This window comes from Panicum virgatum, chromosome 7K, assembly GCF_016808335.1.
Source record: "Panicum virgatum strain AP13 chromosome 7K, P.virgatum_v5, whole genome shotgun sequence".
In the NCBI taxonomy this organism is placed as follows: Eukaryota; Viridiplantae; Streptophyta; class Magnoliopsida; order Poales; family Poaceae; genus Panicum; species Panicum virgatum.
In genome coordinates, this window is record NC_053142.1 from 24,391,546 (window position 1) to 24,411,775 (window position 20,230).

Genomic DNA, 20,230 nt, shown 5'->3' on the forward strand with positions numbered 1-20,230 from the left:
ATGTAGGGTGCTACTTGTATGGGGGTCTTTCCTTTGGAAGACTATTTTTGTAAGATTATTACTTGGCAACATATGCTATGCAAACCACCTTCATATGCAAACTATGGAAACTCCAATCTGGGCCATGTGATCAACATCCAAGGGGAGGGGCGCAGGGGCGTGGGAGGGGGATTTACAAAAGTGTGATTACCAAGGGCGGGTCCAGATTGTAAAATTATCCCATCCCACATGCCCCTTGGATGTTGATCCGATGGCCCAGATTGGAGTTTCAAAGTTTGCATACGAAGGTAGTTTGCATAGCATATGTTGCCTTATTACTCATGGGTCGCACATTAAACAACGTAAGATTATTTTTGTAAGTATTATTACTCCCTCTATCCCAAATACAACATGTGGTCAAATATGGCACGATCTTTGATACTAACAATTGACTCTTAATATCTCCCATAACGTAATATCATATCAACTAAATTAAAGGAATATTAAAGTACTCTTAAAAATCCAATAATATAGTTTTTAAAAGACAAACGGTTAATTATAAAAGGCTAACTTTTGGTCAAACATTTCAATGTTTGAATATCTTTAATAACGTGTACACCTTATACTTTTTTATTGGAGGGAGCATTGTCTAAATACTTTAGGTAACCAATTGGTTTTTGGTTAAGCTAGTGATTTTCTTTGAACCCAATACCCAAATCCCACTGTATTTCATTAAGAGGAAGCAATCGGCATTCCGATCGAGAAAACCCCTCGTACCTGACCACCCCAGCGAGGGGAATTCTTTTTAACCACAGCCTAAAATTTGCTCCCATAGGTAGTCGAACCTAGGACTTGAGGAGTGCTACTAGAGCCACTGAACTCATTTAGGCATTCAGCTAGAGGCTTGTTCGCTTATTAAAAGTAAGAACAATCTAATATTTTATCCATGTACCCCGTGTTGTTATCATGGAGGAAACCATATGCATCCAAAAGTAGTTAGGGAAATCTCCAAATTTGACAAAATGCCATGTCACCTCCAGCTTATCCTACTTTCAACTTTCAGTTTTGCAAATGCCAAAGACCTTATTTGATCTACACGGTGATGTATCATGTAAGCATCTATAAATAGGACAAGATTATTATTCCTCGACCCATCACCCTCACAAGAACATACAAATAACACCACCTATCTATTTTTAGGAAGCAGAAGTAAACATCATGGCAGCCAAAATGTTTGCACTGCTTGCACTTCTTGCTCTTTGTGCAAGCACCAGTACTGCTACCCATGTACCAGGGCACTTGCCACCTGTTCTGGCATTGGTTGCTATGAACCCATGCATGCAGTACTGCATGATGCAGCATACTTTTTTGATGAACTCAAGCATGCAGTACTGCATGATGCAACAGGCATTTGCCATGGTCAGCTTAGCTTCAACAGCGTCACTGATGTTGCAGCAACCTTTGGCCTTACCACTTCAGCAATGCCATTGTGGTGCCATTTCATCACAGATTATAATACAAACAACAACTACCATTCATGTTTAACCCGATGACTACTGCAATCCCGCATCTGTTCTTCCAGCAGCCCTTTGCTAGTGTTCCATTCTAGATAGATGTTCTCATGCTGTAGTCAATAATAATGTTGACATGCCATCGCATGTGAGTCAATATATAGAAATAAGAAAATTATGAAATCAACAGCTTTTCATCCATTACCTAGTATATTTAATTAATATTTTTTCGTGAGAGACTGTCCCATGAAAAATGAAATCCTAGCATTTGAAAAAATCAATAAATAAAAGAGTGCAATCCTAGGAATTGGACAATAATACTGCCTAATTACTGGTTAGATTTGATCTGCATGCCATAATTAACTTCTATGAATGATTCTAGGAGGTCCGGTTAGTTGCATGCAGTCAATAAATAACTATATGATGGTCATTTAGCACCAGCACTGATCTTCATGGTAAAATAAGGATTGCACTGTTCCTAGGATGGATGCATTAAGACCTTCATGAGTAAGTTATTAATTATAGAGAGAAATTTATATGTAGCAATAAGTAAACAAGTCTAGGTAATGATGTATCTTTTCCTTAAGGTAGTCCTAAGGCTTTAATCAGCGGTTTCTTGAAGAAATGTTTCTGGAGAGAAATTGATTCTGATTCTCCTAAGAAATAGCATCTTTTGGTTTCTTGTTTGTTGTAGAATTTGAGAAACATTTCAAGTTCTATCTCTGAACGTGAATTGTTATGTATCGTGGATGGAGTCTTTTTTTTAGCAATTACACAGTACAACTCAGACACTCATAACGCACGCACACTCATCCCTATGAACACACATAGGCAAATCCTACCCCTATGAGCATCTTCGAAGACTAAGTCGGCAAATCCCGGAATATTCGCTACCATGGGAATCAAACAATGAGACTAAATATAATGATTTTTTGAAGCTCGAAATGAAAGCACCGGAACGACACAGGCTGCGTGCACTGCACCAGGTTACACTGTCCCAGACAACAACTCTGCCCCATCTGTGTAGATGGACAACGCGGCCACGCGGCCGAACACCCAGCCCATAGCTGCCAGGGCGCCGAGGTACATCCTCAGGCCAGTCTCAGTGGGGGGTTTCATGGGGTGTTTCCAAGGTTGACACATCATCTTTACAATCTTGGTTTGCGAGATGAAACACCATCTCTCAATGCACAATTTCATAGTACAATTTCATAGGCTAGTCTGAACATTTAATTGCTACATGGTGTTGTGATCAATTGTGCCATACAACTATGTAGCTAAATCCAAATTTGTTGCCAATTGTTTTACTGCGTGTTTCTCGTCCGTTGCTACTCCATTTGCTCCATATATATATATATATATATATATATATATATATATTTGTTTTCTTTTGCATACTAGAACATGATCATACTAGAACTAAGATAGCTGCGAACAAGCAAAACCACGAGAAGCATCAAGACCATGAACATTAGGCGACCCCATTTTTGAAGTTTGTTGGCCGCAAAGACAAAGTTGGGCCGGAGCTCACCTTGGAGGCGACAATGTCGGCCACGACAGCGGCAAGGGCGCTCGGCTAGAGGGCCTCCTCAACGAGATTTAGGGCTGGCCGGTGGACGGGATTGGTGGAGGACCTCGAGAGCTTGCTGCCGGTGGGTTTAATTTGATTTTGGTGGAAGGGATTTGACGAATTTTGGAGATTGGCGAAGCTTGGTTGTTTGGTTGGCCATGGCTGTCGGGGGATTGGATCTTGGCTCCACTGTGGCGAGAAGGGGGCGAGCGCGGGAGGGAGGAGGGAGCACAAGACGAGGAGAGGGCGACCACGGGAGCGAGGAGGGAGCACGGGATTGATAGGATGTGTTGACACCAGATTTTGACACGTGTCGCGGAAGAGTGTTGGAAAGGAGAAAAGGTTCTGCGCCGTATGATTGATGGATTTGGAGGGTGATTGTGTATCACCGCTGAAAATCTTGTTGACTGGAGAAGGGGAGATTGACCAGATATTTTGGCATCGGTTTGGCAAGAGTTATCTTATTTTTAGAGTTAGTTTTATTTTTATAGAATAGAATCGTGTTTTGCCGTGATGGGCTAAGATTGTGTTAGCGTGGGGTACAAATATGAGCCCCCCGGCTATTGTAAAGATTGATACACATCCAAACAAATAAATTTTCTACTTGCAATTTACTTTCTCGTCGGTGACTTCGCCATCTTTTTTCTTTTCCGCAAGTTCTTTCAAGCTGACCAAGGACGCCTAATATTTGAGCAGCTTGGTTTGCTGGTAACTCTTCATTTTACCGAGTAAATCTGAGCTTTAGCTTCCGAGCGCATAGCTGTGGCTTCATTCAGATCTATTCAAAATTTACCGAATTTATCTAAGCTTTGATCTCGGGTGTATCGCTGTTTTCTCATTTAGATCTATTCACAAACTACCCGGCTTAGCGATCTGTTTAATCGGCTATAAGCTCCTTATTTATTACGATAAACTTTGTAAAGCTGATTAGATCGGTTGCAAGCTTAGCTTTTTCGAGATCCACACATTCGTGGGTTTGTACATTGTTACCTGGCATATGTCGGCTCTAGATCTAGCCGTCTAGTTGCATATCGGTATCGGCAGCTCATTGCCAATTCCCTGTATATCGCTTTTATTACATGCTTTTTATACCTGATCTGCTGTCGTTTTCTGTATCGGCAGAGCCTTGCCGATATGCCACATAAGAGTGATTCGGAAATCCAGCAGATACACTCTTGAATTTGACGGTTTGTTGTTTCCTTATCAATTTACAGATCAAATTGACTGGCATGCCTTGGTTTGAATCAAGTGCAGTCCTGTCTTGGCGTACGGGGCTCTCGAGCTTGGTGTGTGATCGTTTCACGTCAACACATCTTTTGGCACACCTGGTGGGACCAGAAACATCAAGATGTCAACTGAAGAAAAGGGAAAGGTTTCTCCGCAGAACCAGATCCCGATCGATAAGGATAAGCTGAAGGAAGAGCAAAAGGCAGAACTCAAGGCGGCCACTGACGCTTACGAGCAGCGATGCCTTTCATCCTACAACACCAATAGGAGTGGAGAGGTAATCAAGAAGTACGATTTTCCTACTCTTCCACCCTATGATGTGTCACAGGAGGACAGGGTGATACATCTGATGAATCAAGCAATCAGCTTTCGTGAAACATGCTCTGATCATGGCTAATTCTGTTCACAATGCTGTGCTCAAGACACTGCAAGATAGGAGGATGCTTGGTTTTGTGGGACCGAATTATCAACAGGCCAGTCAGATGGTTTTCTCCCCTACTGGATCGGCTACTGAGACATCACAGATTGACCCTCAGGCTCATACAGATGGGAATATTGTGGATGTACAGCCGATTAGTACTGTAACACCTACTCAGTTTCCTCGTGTGTACAGCAGTTCCACGCCAATGGCCACACATGCACAGGGAAGCTTTTGTGACACCTCAGGTGTCTGAACACTTAAATACAGAACACTGTACCCAATTAAAACCGAAAGAAGAATGTGGGAAATTAATTCAAAGAGGAGAGGTCAAATAAAAGTCAAACTACACAAAAGAAATTAAAAGGAGAAAGAAAAAGGGGTGAAAAACTACTCAAAATCCAATTCAAAAATGTGCACACAAATAAGTTTGGCTCATAAAGGGTACCTTAAATGACATGTGCTAATTGGAGCTTTCAGCCAAAAACCACCCAAAAGCTGCAGCAAAATCAAAGTCCTTTTATGCAAATTAGGAAATTTAAAATAGTTCAAATTGTGGGATTCAAATGAAAATTTGCATAAAACAAAAGTTGTAGATCTTGAAAAGTTATGTAGATTTGGTATTCAACACTTTTTTATTTGAGCCCCGGAAAATATAGAAAATTTTAGTTTACCGAGGGGTCCCTAAACTTTTAGAAATCACACATGAGCCCCTACCTCCATCTCCCCTTCCTCGGTTCCTCTACGGTGGACGCCGTCCATGGCCATCTGGGCCCCCGGTGGACCTCAAACCTGCCGCCTGGCCTGCTAGCTGGCTCTCCCTTTACTTGACACGCACCCCTGGCCTGCTGGCAAGGCGCCACGCCGCCCCGCCATGCAACTCGCCGCTGCTCCCTCCGCCACCTCGCCATCGAGTCGTCCCGGGCCAGACCGCCCTCCCCCAGGCGCCATTTGCTTCGCCTCGAAGCCCTCCAGCCTATAAATAGGACAAGAGACCCCGCAGTCACGCGACCCCTCTCTCCTTTCCCTTCCTCCTCCACCCGCCATTGCCGACGAGCTCGAGCTCGTGTGGGCAGGCCACCCCAGACCAACATTGTCTCACCCAACCACCCCAGCAGCCTCGCAACACTCCAGTAAAGCTCACACGTGTGCTGAATCTCACTAAAACCCATCCCCGTCGCCGTTCCCCTTCCGCACCGCCACCGGCGAGCTCGGGGCTCGCCGCGGACCGGCCAAATTCGAGGGAGTCCGAGCACGGCCGCTACCCCAGGAGCTTCCTCATGCTCTCGCGGTGCTCGTGCACGCGACGTTCCTCTATCCCGAGCCCTTCTTCGCCTACACCACCGACGACCTGAACACCACCGCCGCCATCGACGCCGATGAGCTCGTTCCCGGCCACCATTCACCTAAATGTCGACCTAGGTAGGTGGTTCTCGAACTCCTCTCTCACATGCGCCTCCACGTTGCAGCCCCGGTAAGCCCTGCTTAGCGGAACACCACCGGCAAGATGCAACGGCGCAATGTTGTAATTTCTTTTTTTCGTTTGAGGGTGAGTTTGCAAGTTTTCTAGGGTTAAGCAGTGAACTTCTAAAATGCATAACAAATCACAAAAAAATCGTAAAAATGCAAACTCAACTGATCTGCAATCTTGATAACAAGATCTACAAGTTTTGTAACAACCAAATCTGTAGAAACTCTACCAAATTTAATCTATGAAAAAGAATAAGAAAAACAACCAATGCAAGTACAGGTAGTTCTACTCAACAAATGACCATGATTTTTGGGTATGTTGTTTCTGATGGAATTTTAGGCTCACAGTAAAAAGATGGCACCTAACTAAAACTGTTATCTTGTTAGAACCATCAAGATTCTCAAATCTGTTAATGAACTCCATGATTTAATGTTGGAAAACATGTGCATGATATTGCTCTGAAATTTTTCCTACATGCATGTATAACTGAAACCGTGCTAACCCATAAAATTCAGGACTGTTAGAGTTAGATTACTATATACTATGATTAATGCTTTTTAAAACAACTTAATGCATCTTATATAGTTTTTATTCTCCACAAAATCTATATTTATTTGTGAAGTCTCATTTTGGTACTGTAAGCATGCCTGCGAAGTTTGAGCCCTAGTTACTGGATATTGCTTTAGATAAAAATCATGCTTAGTATCTCTTGATTAGATTTACCATTTTTGGTTATGAGTAAAATATACCTTTTTTGATCATGAGTTTTGGATATGTTCTTAACCAGAGTAGTGTCTTACCATGATAAAAAGTTCACCTGCAGTACTGATTTTCTTGGACTATGAATAATTATGCTAGCTCATAAAACATTAAATGCATAATTAATATATATTGTATAAATAATACTTGATAATTTTTCTGGAACATATTTAGGTCATATGTAGGCTCTCGTAAAAATTTGAGAACCATATCGTTGGTATAACTCTCTGTAAAATTAATCTTAGTTAATAGGTTGCTATATTTGTCCATTTTATAACCTCTGATACTTAAGGAAATAAAATATTCAAATTTTACAGTATGGAGTAGATGCTATATAGATGTTTTGGTAAAATTTGTAGCACCAGAACCCATGTCAAACGTTCTGTACAAAAATATGAAGTCACTAGAGTAATCTGCTTACATGAATTACTATGATTAAATGCTTTATGGTTAGGTGCTGAAATTTATAGAGTAGATTCTAAAGTATCTGATCTGTTCTACATTAAATTTTCATCACTAGCTTATGAGTAGATTTGCTGTTATGAATTTGTGAAAACATGCTATGTTTTAATGGTGGAAATAAAAACCAACCCACACACTCATTCTTGAAGAAACATAGTAATAAGTACTACTCCATAAATGACTGCCCAGTAAATAAGTTTACAAAGACCATCTCTAAGTTATTTTGTTGGACTACAACTTTATCGTGAAGGAAAGAAATCATTATTCCCGTGTAACTCATAATCTTGCATTGCATATAGAAACGGTTAATCTTGCGGACGGTGATTACGAGCGGGTTCCCGTAGATTCTCTTGCTTAGGAGGTTAATTTGAACTGTGCTAACTTAGCTCAAGACCTGGGCCAAGCCCCAGAAGTTTCTCTGCCTGACAGTGCCCAAGAAGGCAAGCTCCGGTGCATAATCCCATTATTTTCAGAGTTCTATTCATCTAACTATTCATAATGTGTTGTAATAATTTTATTTCCTGCATTTAAGTTTTCTAGGTGTTGATCGAAAACCTTAGATGCATGATCCCTAGGTACCTATGTTTGATATCCGAATCTTTTTATCGACTAATTGCCCCGCTAATTAGGAACGGTAGAAGTCGAGGGGTTTCCTGCCTCTCGCGAGCATATAGGAATTTTACTGACTTTAAATCCGTGCTAAAATATAAGGGCAACGGGCGGGGTTGTGTAGTTGTGATACCCCGCTAGTGTAGTCAAAAATTACTAAGGTTGCGGTGTGTGGCTCATTTCGTTAAGCGTTTGAAAGTACTAGCCACATACCGAGAAATATGGTAATCGGTAAGCTTAAGTACCTGATTGGACCAGTGAGTGGAACAATCTCGCACCCCCTTGGTAGAAGTAGGTTTATTTTTGTTCGGACGTACGGGTGCAGAATGGTCGGACTCTGTAGTCGGGGGGGGGGGGGGGGGTGTGCCGGATCCACAGGCTGGAAAGAAAGGGGAACAGTAGCGTGGGTGGGAGCAAAGTCGATCCCCATGCGTGTGGTCTTGGTTCCCCTGGCCAGGTTGAAATTCGATTCAGAATCGTCCGCCTCTCACGGCATGAGACTGTTTAACGTTTTCGGTCACACAGAGTAACAAGTGGAACATGATGATGATAATACTGCTGTATGATTAAATGTTTGCTCTACCATGTTTGAGTAGAGATAGTTGCAAACTTAGAATGGTTAAATCCAATTAGAATATGGCTAAGTAAAATCTAAAATTAAGGATCAACTCCTAGTGGAATTTTTGGCAAAACAAACCCACAAACCAAAAAGCCTTGCATGTCTAGTTATCGGACTAAGTTATATCCGGAGACGGGTAAGTCTTGCTGAGTATTAGTATACTCAGCCTTGCTTGTGGCACTATTTTTCAGGTACTAACTTTGAGGATATGATTGCGAGTCTTACTTGGCCATGTACTTTGCCTCCGGGCTGGTCTGTTGAGTGGGATGGCCCTTCAGCTGGTGCGGACGACCCTCCCGCTGAGTGACGTGTTTCGTATGGGCTTTATCGATATATCACTTCCTTTCGTTAGATGTTTTTATTACTTCCGCTGAGACATTGACACTTGAATAATTTGAGTAGTCTGGAACTCTTCAGTACTTTACTATTCTGAACATGGTTTTGTAATAAATTTACTTTCCGCTGCAAACTCTGAGATGTATGAAATGATCTATATTGTAATCTTTGGGCTCACCTTCGTGTGAGTGTTGTCTGTGCGATCCTAGAATAGCGTGGCTTTTATCGAGGCTTCACTCGAGGAACTACCGGTGCGTGCCGAATTGGGTCGGAGTTGCCTAGCAATGAAGATCAGTGCACCCGGGCCCAGTTAGTTTGGGTGGTTCCACCACAGCTGGCATAAGAGCTCGCAGACAGCCTACCAGAGATGGCAACCTCTGTTTTCTAAACAACAAACTAAAACTTGACTTCAAAACTACTAAAGTTTTTGAAAAGTCTAGGATCTCCAAGGACAAGTCTAGAATGTAAAGCCCTAGGGGATCTTATGGGCATAATCAGGTGGCTTATATTGTATGGCTAACTTCCAGCACATTACTTTTCAGTATTTAAATTCCGCAATTTAAATTCTCCAACTATATCATCGCCGCGGAGGTATGCTTACTCAGTCAGTTGAGGGAGTCTGACCTTCCCATCGGTGATGCGAGCTGAACGCTGAAGCTCAAGCAGTGGCCTACTTGAGATACTGCCCATATACCAACTTCGGTTGAATATATGGGGAGTAATGGTTCGAAATTGGAATTCAATTCCCCGTCTAAGACGGTACTCAGTCAATACGTTGTTTCGATGACGTATGCTTAACGTTGTCCATACGGCGGTAATTGTATGGATGCCGGTTCTATAGTGATCGGTAATGGATGGGAACACTTTCATGAGTGATGGCACGAAAGGTTCATTTTATACTGTCAATTTTCTGTAGGTACACTAACTCGAAAGTGAATCTTAGGCTATCTAGCTATATCGAGTAGTTATATAGCGAGAGACGTAATATGTATGTCACCAAAGTCAATTGCGTAAGACCAAGACTACTTGGTAATTCTTTTCCTTGGTGAGGGTGGATAGGTTCTGCATTCATACTCAAATCATCAGCAAAGAAATCCTTGGAAGAAATCGTAATAAAATTGGCTAAAACCCTATCCTAAGGATCATCTAGATGGTCTGCAAATTCAGGAAAATTGTTTCCTCGAATTTTAAACCTCTGATAACATGCTCAAATCAACTTGGGGTAGTAAGGTGAAATGAGGCTCCCTGAGTCACCAAACCCCTGTAAACATTTGAGAATTTTTGAAGCCTCCTAGCTTGGTGTTTTTGAATTTAGATCAACCCTCTGTAAATCTGTCAGTGTTGAGCAGTGTGCACAAACCTAATTTTTCGACCGACTTAAGTTGCTCAAATGAAAAATCATTCAACATGAAAGTTGTAGATAACTTAATGATGAACTTATCATAAAAATTTGAATTATCTTGGTCAACTGGTTTGGTAGTTATGGTCAAAGTACACCCTTTCTGGACACACAGTTTTCCTGGTCGACGTCACTCTGACAACCTGAGCATATCACCCCCTTGGAGTCCGAATTGATCTTAGTGATGACTAGATGAAATGTTCCTTATCATCATAGGGATCTCCTGTAAATTTTTGAGAATTTTCCGAGCTTATTATCTAGCGATTTGATCAATTTCTTTCACTGTCCAGAACCAGCTATTCTTTGTTTATCATCAGCTGATCCATCGGTCTTTTGTTGGGACAGATGGACGAGCTACTGGTTGTTGACGAGCAGGGGCACGTGCACTCCGCTTCCTTGCACTAGGACAGACTTCCTCGCCGTCTCTGGGAGCTTTTGAGTGCAGTGGGTTACCTCCGGCCACCGATCTACGATGGCAATGACTTTGTGGAGGACGGGGTTCACCGCTGCAGTGTGATGATGGTGATCCCGCAGCACCCGCTCAATGGATGGGAGCCAATCATGACTCAGATGGTCTGACACCATCTGCTAGACACTTGGGAGCTCACCTCCATGAGGGCACTGACCATGTTCTGCTCCTTGCACCCTTTGGAGGTGGTTCTGACCGCGTACGGGTTGTTCCCTGCACACGACCCGGCCGACCCACTCTAGATAGACCGGATGGCACACGTGGACGCCATCGCAAACCTCGACCCGGTCGGGGCTCTCTGGACGACAGTGTTGTTCTTAGACGGTCTACACAGACTCCACACTTTCCAGAGCTACGCGGTCGCTCAGCTGGTAGACCAGGCGCAGGCCTTGCACCTGACCGTCCAACTGAGGGATGAGCAGCTTCAGGAGGCTAGTGCCGAGCTCGAGAGCAGGGCTGCTCTTATCACCCAGCTCCACGGCCAGATCCACGAGCTTCAGGATACAGTGATGGATCGTGATGCTACGATCAACTTCCTTGTGGACTAGTTTCATGATCTCCAGCTTGACCTGGACAACGCTCAGGCTCAGCTCCACCAGCTGCAGGTTGGTCCGCCTGCACCACCCGGCCCGATGTAGGTTGATGGTGGTGAGGAGGAGCCTCAGGAGATCTAGGGTGTTTTGGAGATGGACTTTGAGGACCCAGCACCGCAGCCCGCACCGGTTGAGTTTCACACTCCCGTGGCGAGTGAGGCATCGGTCAATATGTAGACCGAGGCGCTGTTTTTCTTAGCTTTTGTAGACTCCTCTTAGTGTAGCCTACTTTTGGATCATGGCTACTAGGCTAACTCAGAGTTGAGTAACCCCCTTAGTTCTGATGTTAGAAGTAACTAAGTAGAAGTGAGAGGATGATGGATGTGATGAGCCCTTAATGCTACTCATGTGAAATATCGGTGATCTGTGAAAAGTTGAATGCAGCAGCTAGTTCGAATTTTTATCCTTATTTCCTTTCTGAATTAGCTCCTGAGTTGAATACCAAAGTTTTTCCAAATTTCATCATTGAATTGCTCACCAAATTTCAGCTCAAACATACTTATATAGCAGGAGATAATCGCAAATTACAGAAGCTCTATTTTCTGAAAAAGCAGATAACCAGAGGAGGAGTAAATGAATTTTTCGACTAACCTACTCTGGGAATCGGACTTTGCGTTGACTACCACAGTTGTAGCTCATGAAATTATCTATCTCCAGAAAAAATTTCAATTTTATATCATGTACAGAACTCCAGTTATGTGCTTTCTCGTATCACCGGTTTTTCTGCACAACATGAATTAAGCAATTCTTATCACTTCCATTATATTTTGAGTTGCATGTTCCATTTTAAATGATAAAAATGTTGAGCCTAATGCAAATTACTCACATTTCAGATGGTTGGATCAACTCGGGGCACCCCTAGTGGTTTTGGAGCCGGAGGGAATGGCGATCCACCTCCACCTCCTCCACCAATGGGTATCGCCGAAGTTCTTGCTACCCAAACTGAGATATTGCGGCAGTTGGTTCAAGCTCAGCAGCAACCGCGGGGTGGGCATCATGCTCATCAAGCGCAAGAAGCGATCTACCAAGATCTCCTTAGTACTCAGCCTCAGCTGTTCACTAAAGCGAATGAGCCTCTGGACGCGGACGCTTGGATTCGCACAGTCGAGTCCAAGTTTTCTCTATTGACTACTTGTTCGGAAGCGAACAAGACTCGCTATGCCGCACTGCAGCTTCGCGGATCAGCTCGTATGTGGTGGGATCATTACCACGAGATGCTACTGGCTGATCATGTGGTGAATTGGAATGAATTCAAAACTGCTTTTCGGGCTCATCATATTCCAGCTAGACTCCTTGATCGTAAGCTCAACGAGTTCTTGGCATTAACTCAGGGCACTCGGACTGTGTTGCAGTATGCACATGCTTTCAATCACTTGTGCCAATATGCTGGACATCACGCGGATACCGACACTAAGAAGCGTGAACGCTTTCGTCGAGGCCTTAGTACCAAGTTGCAAGAAAGGCTAAATCTTGTCCGTGCTGACTCTTTCAATGAATTGGTGAATTTGGCTATCACCCAGGAGGATCTTATTGCTGCACACCGCACTGAAAAGAAGCGCAAGGCACCTGCTGGACCCTCGAGTGCTTCCGTACCGAGGTATCGTATTGTGTAGAATGCCCCAGCTGCACCCTCTCAGAAGGCCCCTCAGCCAGGGTGATGGGTTATTCGACCTCCTCAGCAGCAGCAGCAGCAAACTCATTATGCTCCACCACAGCCGCAGCAGCCAATCGGCCCTAGGCCTAATTTTTAGCAGGCAGCTCGCCCCGACAACAACAACCGTTGCTTCAAGTGTGGGAGCCCAAATCATTTTGCCACAATGTGCCCACAAGCGGGACAAAATCCGGGGCAGGCTTCTTGCAGAAATGATCAAAATAAAGGCAAGAAGCAAACTGTTCAAGTCAGGCAGGGCCAACTTAACTTCACCAACCTTGCTGAACTTCTCGAAGGAGCACAGATTATGTCGGGTACATTCTCTATAAACCATCAACCTGCAGTTATCTTATTCGATTCTGGTGCATCCCATAGCTTTATTAGTTCAAAATTTGGAGCAAGGGTTGGGTTAGATTTTTGTTACACTAAAGGGTCATTCATGATATCTACCTCGGGTGGTAAATTCGCATCAAACCAAATCGTTAATAATGCACCACTTAAGATGGGTAGCAAAACTATTCCTACCACTTTAATCCTATTGCCACTAGAAGGGATGGATATTATTCTGGGAATGGATTGGATGAAAAGACATGGGGTACTGTTAGACATCTTTTCCCGAGCAGTTGAAATTAATTCACCCACCCATGGCCACTCGGTTTTATATCTTCCTCATTCAGAGCATGTCAATTCGTGTGCTTATGCCATGAAAGATATTCGCCTCGAAGATATTTCTGTAGTCCGTGAATATGCAGATGTTTTTCCAGATGATTTACCTGGTATGCCGCCAGACCGAGATATCGAATTTGTCATTGAACTACAGCCCGGTACCGAACCCATCTCAAAAAGGCCGTACCGAATGCCACCTAAAGAGTTGGCAGAACTGAAAATCCAATTACAAGAACTACTAGACAAAGGTTTTATCCACCCAAGTGCTTCACCTTGGGGCTGTCCACCTAAAGAGTTGGCAGAACTAAAAATCCAATTACAAGAACTACTGGACAAAGGTTTTATCCGCCCAAGTGCTTCACCTTGGGGCTGTCCTGCATTGTTCGTAAAGAAGAAAGATGACAGTCAGAGGTTGTGTGTCTATTACCGGCCTCTCAATGCGGTAACCATCAAAAATAAATATCCCCTTCCCCGCATTGATGTACTGTTTGATCAGTTATCTGGAGCAAAGATCTTCTCTAAGATTGATCTTCGTTCGGGGTATCATCAAATAAAAATCAGACCTTGTGATATACCGAAGACAGCCTTCTCAACCAGATATGGTCTTTATGAGTATTTGGTTATGTCCTTCGGCCTCACAAATGCTCCCGCTTACTTCATGTACCTTATGAACTCAGTATTTATGCCAGAACTTGATAAGTTCATTGTGGTTTTCATCGACAACATTCTAATCTATTCCAAAAATGAGGAGGAACATGAGGAACACTTGCGTATTGTTCTCCAACGCCTCCGCGATCATCAGCTATATGCAAAATTCTCTAAATGTGAATTTTGGTTGAACACAGTCAAATTTTTGGGTCACACCATATCCAGTGAAGGTATTTCAGTCGACCCCAGCAAGGTACAAGAGGTGATGGACTGTAAGCCTCCTACCTCTGTTCATCAGATTCGCAATTTCCTCGGATTGGCGGGATATTACCGCAGATTTATTCCGGACTTCTCTAGAATAGCAAAACCAATGAGGGAACTACTGAAGAAAGATGTTAAATTTAAGTGGGATGCGAACTGCGATGAAGCATTTCATACACTGAGAGCACATCTTACCACAGCACCAGTCTTGGCCCAACCAGACAACAGCAAGTCCTATGATGTTTACTGTGATGCATCGGGAACTGGTCTTGGTTGTGTTCTCATGCAAGATAATCGAGTTATTGCATATGCTTCCCGAGCTCTTCGACCACACGAACTCAATTATCCCACTCATGATCTTGAGCTAGTAGCAGTCATTCATGCTCTCAAGATTTCGAGACATTATCTTATGGGCACTCATTGCAACATCTTCACCGACCATAAGAGTCTCAAATATATTTTCACTCAAAGTGAAACTGAATATGAGGCAACGAAGATGGCTGGAATTATTCAAAGATTATGACCTGGAGGTTCACTATCATCCAGGCAAGGCCAATGTCGTCGCCGATGCGCTTAGTCGCAAGGTTCACTACAACTACCTTTCAGCAGAGACATACAACCAGTCATTGTGTGCTGAAATGCAAAGGCTAAATTTGGAAATCATTCCTCAAGGTTCACTGACTCACATTTCTGTGGAACCGACACTTCATGACCAAGTCATCATGGCACAATTTCATGATAAGAGTGTTGGAATTATCAAACAGAAAGTGCTAGAGGGTGAAAATAAATACAAGTGTTTCCGTGTAGACCATAAAAGAATTTTGTTGTTCGAGAATCGCCTAATCGTTCCTAAAAATCATGAGCTGCGGAAACAAATTTTGGATGAAGCACATCTCTCTAAGTTTTCCATTCATCCAGGTAGCACCAAAATGTACCAAGATCTCAGGCAAAATTTTTGGTGGACTCGAATGAAGAGAGAAATTGCTAAATATGTTGCAGAGTGTGACACATGTCAGAGAGTGAAAGCTAGTCATTTAAAGGTTGCTGGAACTCTCCAACCTCTGCCGATTCCATCCTGGAAATGGGAAGATATCAGCATGGATTTCATTGTGGGCTTACTCAACACCTCTCAACACCATGATTCCATTTGGGTTATTGTTGACAGGCTCACAAAGACCGCTCATTTTATTCCAGTACATACAGAATATCGAGCCAAGAGGTATGCTGAAATTTGTATCGATCGAATTGTCTGCCTACACGGTGTACCAAAAACCATTATCTCAGATCGGGGTACTCAGTTTGTGGCACAGTTTTGGGAGCAACTCCAAGAAGCTCTCAGAACTAAATTAATTCGAAGCTCAGCTTATCATCCACAAACTGACGGGCAAACCGATTGGGTGAATCAAATTCTGGAAGACATGCTTCGAGCATGTGTTATCCATTATGACAGAAATTGGGATAAATGTTTGGCGTTAGCTGAGTTTTCTTATAACAACAGCTATCAAGCCAGCCTAAAAATGGCACCATTTGAAGCATTATATGGTCGACGGTGTCGAACTCCTTTGAGTTGGTCACAGATCGGAGAACGTAAAATATTCGGACCCGAGCTAGTGGTCGAAGCTGAGGAGAAAGTGAAAATCATACAAGCAAATCTCCGAGCAGCCCAATCCCGGCAAAAGAGTTACTTTGATAAGCAAAGGAAACCTTTGAAATTTAACGTTGGTGATCACGTTTATTTACGAATTTCACCAACCCGAGGCGTACAACGCTTCGGAGTCAAGGGCAAACTAGCACCTCGCTATGTCGGGCCATTTGAAATCATTGAAGAATGTGGACCCGTGGCTTATCGACTGCGACTTCCTTCACGACTCGCATCCATCCATGATGTTTTCCACATATCTCAACTCAAGAAATGTATTCGAGTTCCTACTGAGATCATCGATCGACAGGAATTATTAGTGGAACCCGACCTCTCTTATACTGAATATCCACTCAGAATACTGGATCAAAAAGAGAGAGGCACCCGTCAAAAAGTGGTAAAAATGTATAAGATTCAGTGGTCACATCACACTGAAGAAGAGGCCACTTGGGAGACGGAAGATTATCTCAATCGACATTATCCGGGTTTTCTTAGCTTCACCTCAGGTATCTTATCTCCCTACCTCAATTCAATCATCCAATCTCGGGTCGAGATTCTCTTTAAGGGGTGTAGACTGTGACACCGCAGGTGTCTGAACACTTAAATACAGAACACTTTACCCAATTAAAACTGAAAGAAGAATGTGGGAAATTAATTCAAAGAGGAGAGGTCAAATAAAAGTCAAACTACACAAAAGAAATTAAAAGGAGAAAGAAAAAGGGGTGAAAAACTACTCAAAATCCAATTCAAAAATGTGCATAAAAATAAGTTTGGCTCATAAAGGGTAACTTAAATGACATGTGCTAATTGGAGCTTTCAGCCAAAAACCACCCAAAAGTTGCAGCAAAATCAAAGTCCTTTTATGCAAATTAGGAAATTTAAAATAGTTCAAATTGTGGGTTTCAAATGAAAATATGCATAAAACAAAAGCTGTAGATCTTGAAAAGTTATGCAGATTTGGTATTCAACACTTTTTTTATTTGAGCCCCAGAAAATATAGAAAATTTTAGTTTACCGAGGGGTCCCTAAACTTTTAGAAATCACACATGAGCCCCTACCTCCATCGCCCCTTCCTCGGTTCCTCTACGGTGGACGCCGTCCATGGCCATCTGGGCCCCCGATGGACCTCAAACCTGCCTCCTGGCCTGCTAGCTGGCTCTCCCTTCACTTGACACGCACCCCTGGCCTGCTGGCAAGGCACCACGCCGCCCCGCCATGCAACTCGCCGCTGCTCCCTCCGCCACCTCGCCGTCGAGTCGTCCCGGGCCAGACCGCCATCCCCCAGGCGCCATTTGCTTCGCCTCGAAGCCCTCCAGCCTATAAATAGGACCAGAGACCCCGCAGTCATGCGACCCCTCTCTCCTTCCCTTTCCTCCTCCACCCGCCATTGCTGGCGAGCTCGAGCTCGTGCGAGTAGGCCACCCCAGACCCACATTGCCTCACCCAACCACCGCAGCAGCCTTGCAACACTCTAGTAAAGCTCACACGCGCACTGAATCTCACCAAAACCCATCCCCGTCGTCGTTCCCCTTCTGCGCCGACGCCGGCGAGCTCGGGGCTCGCTGCGGACCGGCCAAATTCGAGGGAGTCCGAGCACGACCGCTACCCCAGGAGCTTCCTCATGCTCTCGCAGTGCTCGTGCGCGCGACATTCCTCTACCCCGAGCCCTTCTTCGCCTACACCGCCGACGACCCGAACACCACCACCGCCGTCGACGCCAACGAGCTCGTTCCTGGCCACCATTCACCTGAACGTCGACCTGGGTAGGTGGTTCTCGAACTCCTCTCTCACACGCACCTCCACGTTGCAGCCCCGGTAAGCCCTGCTTAGCGGAACACCACCGGCAAGATGCAACGGCGGAGAAGGCCGGCGAAGGACCCAGTTGTAATTTCTTTTTTTCGTTTGAGGGTGAGTTTGCACGTATTTTAGGGTTAAGCAGTGAAATTTTAAAATGCATAACAAATTACAGAAAAATCTTAAAAATGCAAACTCAACTGATCTGGAATCTTGATAATAGGATCTACAAGTTCTGTAACAACTAAATCTGCAGAAACTCAACCAAATTTAATCTATGAAAAAGAATAAGAAAAACAACCAATGCATGTACAAGAAGTTCTACTCAACAAATGACCATGATTTTCGGGTACGTTGTTTCTGATGGAATTTTAGGCTCACAGTAAAAATATGGCACCCAACTAAAACTGTTATCTTGTTAGAACCATCAAGATTCTCAAATCTGTTAATGAACTCCATGATTTAATGCTGGACAACATGTGCATGATATTGCTCTGAAATTTTTCCTACATGCATATATAACTGAAACCATGCTAACCCAAAAATTTCAGGACTGTTAGAGTTAGAATACTATATACTATGATTAATGCTTGTTTAAACAACTTAATGCATCTTATATAGTTTTTATGCTCAGAAAAATCTATATTTATTTTTGAAGTCTCATTTTGGTTCTGCAAGCAATCCTGGGAAGTTTGAGCCCTAGTTACTGAATATTGCTTTAGATAAAAATCATGCTTATTATCTCTTGATTAGATTTACCATTTTTGTTCTGAGTAAAATATAGCTTATTTGATCATGAGTTTTGGATATGTTCTGAGTAAAATTTCACCTGCAGTACTGATAGTCTTGGACTTTGAATAATTATGCTAGTTCATATAAAATTAAAGACATAATTAATTTATCTGGTAGAAATAATACTTGATAATTTTTCTAGAATATTTTTAGGTCATATGTAGGCTCTGGTAAAATTTGAGAACCATATACCTGGTATAACTCTCTGTAAAATTAAACTTAGTTAATAGCTTGCTATTTTTGTCCATTTTATAACCTCTGATGCTTAAGGAAATAAAATCTGCAAATTTTACAGTACTGAGTAGATGCTACGATAAAATTTGTAGCACCAGAACCCATGTCAAAAATTCTGTGCAAAAATGTGAAGTCACTAGAGTAATCTGCTTACATGAATTATTATGATTAAATGCTTTATGGTTAGGTGCTGAAATTTATACAGTAGATGCTAAAGTATCTGATCTGTTCTACACTAAATTTTCATCACTAGCTTATGAGTAGATTTGCTATTATGAATTTGTGAAAACATTCTATGTTTTAATGGTGGAAATAAAAACCAACCCACACACTCATTCATGAAGAAACATAGTAATAAGTACTACTCCATAAATGACTGCCCAGTAAATAAGTTTACAAAGACCATCTCTAAGTTATTTTGTTGGACTACAACTTTATCGTGAAGGAAAGAAATCATTATTCCCATGTTACTCATAATCTTGCATTGCATATAGAAACGATTAATCTTGCGGACGGTGATTACGTGCTGGTTCCCGCGGATTCTCTTGCTCAGGAGGTAAATTTGAACTATGCTAACTTAGCTCAAGACCTAGGCCAAGCCCCAGAAGTTTCTCTGCCTGACAGTGCCCAAGAAGGCAAGCTCCGGTGCATAATCCCATTATTTTCAGAGTTCTATTCATCTAACTATTCATAATGTGTTGTAATAATTTTATTTCCTGCATTTAAGTTTTCTAGGCGTTGATCGAAAATCTTAGATGCATGATCCCTAGCTACCTATGTTTGATATCCGGATCTTTTTATCGACTAGTTTCCCCGCTAATTAGGAATGGTAGAAGTCAAGGGGTTTTACTGACTTTAAATTCCTGCAGAAATATAAGGACAACAGGCGGGGTTGTGTATTGTGATACCCCGCTGGTGTAGTCAAAAATTACTAAGGTCGTGGTGTGTGGCTCATTTCATTGAGCGTTTGAAAGTACTAGCCACATACCGAGAAATATGGTAATCGATAAGCTTAAGTACCTGATTGGACCAGTGAGTGGAACGATCTCGCACCCCCTTGGTAGAAGTAGGTTTATTTTTGTCCGGACGTACGGGTGCAGAGTGGTCGAACTCAGTAGTCTGG

General features: G+C 42.9%; 1 pseudogene; it reads left to right on the forward strand.

Moving 5' to 3' along the window:
* The first annotated feature begins 1,197 nt into the window (after positions 1–1,197).
* Positions 1,198–1,588, forward strand: LOC120640034 (annotated as a pseudogene).
* The last annotated feature ends 18,642 nt before the right edge of the window (positions 1,589–20,230 follow it).